The sequence below is a fragment of the Octopus bimaculoides genome, chromosome 9, assembly GCF_001194135.2.
Source record: "Octopus bimaculoides isolate UCB-OBI-ISO-001 chromosome 9, ASM119413v2, whole genome shotgun sequence".
NCBI classification, from domain to species: domain Eukaryota; kingdom Metazoa; phylum Mollusca; class Cephalopoda; order Octopoda; family Octopodidae; genus Octopus; species Octopus bimaculoides.
In genome coordinates this window covers 73,873,495-73,876,765 of record NC_068989.1, presented here as the reverse complement: position 1 = coordinate 73,876,765, position 3,271 = coordinate 73,873,495, and the positions used below count along the sequence as shown (strand labels likewise).

At 33.8% G+C, this 3,271-nt stretch overlaps 1 protein-coding gene across 9 annotated transcripts in view; it reads left to right on the top strand.

Annotated features, from left to right (window-relative positions):
• LOC106875983 (uncharacterized) overlaps nt 1-3,271 on the top strand; it is a 268,731-nt gene that overhangs the window by 83,653 nt on the left and 181,807 nt on the right. The window contains exon 2 of one of the 9 annotated variants that reach the window (XR_008264920.1): nt 397-509. The exons of the other annotated variants lie outside the window; for them this stretch is intronic. The gene's annotated coding sequence lies outside the window, so the exon portion shown is untranslated. The remainder of the gene's footprint in view (nt 1-396; nt 510-3,271) is intronic. 9 annotated transcript variants of the gene reach the window in all.

The window sequence follows — 3,271 nt, the reverse complement described above, 5'->3', positions numbered from 1 at the left end:
TATATATATATATATATATATATATTTAGTTTTGTACATATGTGTTTGTTTATATGTGTGTGTGAGTGCGCGCTCGCGCGCACACACACGCATAAAAATATATATTGGCTTTTCTTTACGACATCAAGGGTTCTATAAACTCATTGTCTATATCATGTTAGTTTTGCTTCCTCAAAGCTTTCCGCTATAGACAGATATACTTTACAATGACCCTTCTATTGTATTCGAACATCTATTTAGAAGCAAGAGGAGCAAGTACGAAACGTTCTTGTTCACCGACTTGGTTGAATGCTTGCATATAATATCAATATATTGCGCGCTTAGAAAATATTCGCCAGCATTGATACATTCATATATTATTGCAATCTAATGTTTTTTTGTTTCTTTTTATCTAAGGCTGGTTATAGAAACTCGATATTCTACGTACAGCCAGAGCAGTGAAGTTTAACTGATCTAATTAATAATATTAGTTATGGTCGGCCGTCCAAGAATATATCTAGTGGCGAATGGTAAGAGCATGCTGAGTAAACGTTAAATAAAGTTGTCCTGTTTCTTTGCTTTTGTGCCCTTGTTTTAGTTTCACAGCATTTATTTTTATGCTTTTAATTTTTTTTTTTTTTTTAAATATTACCAGAAAATGAAAGGCAGCGTTAATCAATAATTGTATTGATATATTATTCAATTAGATTTTTTTTCTATCAATGAAATCTCTCGGTTGATTGGTTGTTTGACTCTATGGCAAGGGAGAGAATCATCTTGCTGGAATCCATATTACTAATATTTTTTTTTTTTCCGCTAGTGAAAGGAATTAAAAATATCGTTATAGATTTACCTACAATAAAGGCGAATTTATCTATATATCTTTTTCCATTGCTTCTCTCTCTCATACATACATACATGTATTCATAAATACATACATACATACATACAGACAGACAGACAGAAACACACACACACACACACACACACACACACAGAAGAGAAACTCTGTACAGTTGTGGAAATAAGCTGCTCAGTGGATGTTAGCTTAAAGTTAAAGACCAGTGAACAACAAAATACCTTCGCTGAACTATTGGGAATTCTGCAGTTACTCTCAATATTTCAAGTTCAGGTTTATACCTGTAATTATTAGAGCACTAGGATATGTAACATGCTGCCTAAATAATAATCTTGAGAAATTACGCTTCTCCAAACCAGAAAGGAGGAAGCTGATTCGAAGACTACAGATCCAAACCATCACTGGAACTGCAAAAATCTGACAAAAAAATTCCAGAAGTTTATCATTTAAGTATATATGAGCATGTCTAGATATGCAATTATAGGCATGAGAATACATATAGAAAACAAAACATACAAACCTGTACACATACATACATACATACATAAACACACTGCCTAAATATCAATCTTTAGAAATTAGGATTCTCAAAACCAGAAAGGAGAAAGATAATTCGAAGACTACAGAGCCAAGCATCACTGGAATGGTAAAAATCTGTTTATCATTTAAATATATAAGAGCATGAATAATTATTACAAATAAAAGGGTAAAGGATTATCAATTTATTAATTTATTAATAAATTAATAATTAATAATTTTTACCAAGCCCTTCGGTATGTAAACACCATTATCGGTGAAGAACTTATTTAAAGGTTTTTATACATTTAAGAGCATTTGTAGATATGCAACAATATGCATGAGAATACATACAAATCTTCACATCTACATACATAATAATATATATATATGCATACACAGACACACACACACACACACACACACACACACACACACACACACACACACACACACACACACACACACACACACACACACATATATATATATATATATATATATATATATACACATGAATATATGGGTACAGGACATCACCAACAGTAAACAACATGAAATTCGAAAACAAATCAGTTCAATACGCAAACAACGAGAGAAGCAAATGGAAAGCAGGACAAGTAACATAAAGAACGACCCTTCATTAGTTGTCGGATGTCTGTATATACATACATACATACACACACACACACATACATACATACATACATACATACATACATACATACATACATACATACATAAACATAGGCATCTCCCGTATCTTTCAGCCACTGGAGTGGTGCCTTTACTGTATTCCACTGTCTGCAGTTTTACACTGTATTGCGATAGGATATGATTGTCTTATTTTGATTGTATTTTGAAGTTTCATACATTTATATTTTGCATCTGTTATTTCAATCAGTCATTAGACTGCAGCCATGCTAGAGCACTGCCTTGCAGAATCGACCACGGTACATTTTTCTTAACTTTGTTACTTATTCTATCGGTTCCTTGTGCCGGACCGCTAAGTTACGGGGACGTAAACACAGTAACACCGGTTTTCAAGCAATGCTATGAACACAAACACAGACACATACACACACACACACACATACATGTACACACGTAAATATATATGTGTGTAAATGTGTGGATGTGTGTGCATATGGCGGGCTTCCAGACTGTTTCCACCTACCAAATTCAGTCACAAGACATTTGTCGGCCCAGTGCTATCATACAAGACACTCGCTTAAGTCGCAGTGCAGTGGAACTGAAATCGAAACAACGTGGCTGTAAAGCGAGTTTCTTAACTACAGCTACACCCATATCAAGATATGATTCGTTTGCATACTACAAGAAAAAATATATAAGTGTTAGAAGTATTAAAAAGCAACAGACACACACACACACACACACGAGAAATAAATCGATCCTTAATCAATAACTTGTAGTAAAATATGCTGCTATCATGCGTCACCTGATTATTAGTTATTTACTTAGCACCTGATTGTTTGTGTTTACTAACTTCACCAGAGAGAAACGACAGACTAATCGTTTGGGCTTTCCCACTAGAATGGTCTTTTATATTTGTTGATTTCGACCGCGTTGTAAGTCATCCATCAGCTTTTGTAACACACCTTTTAACAAGACAAGGTCGAGTAATGAGAAATAGAAATATGGTTATAAAGTATTGAACGAAAAGATGTGGCTGCTGTACACTATGCACTATCAAAGACCGATCGGAAGCATTTTTCTTAATACCTCACCACTCACTTTCTGTATATGCACATGGCGTTTACTAAGTAATAAACCTTGAGGAATATGTCAATATGTTCAGTCTAAATACCTACATAAACATTCACTGATTTATGCAATATAATACACACACACACACACACACACACATATATATATATATATATATATATATATATA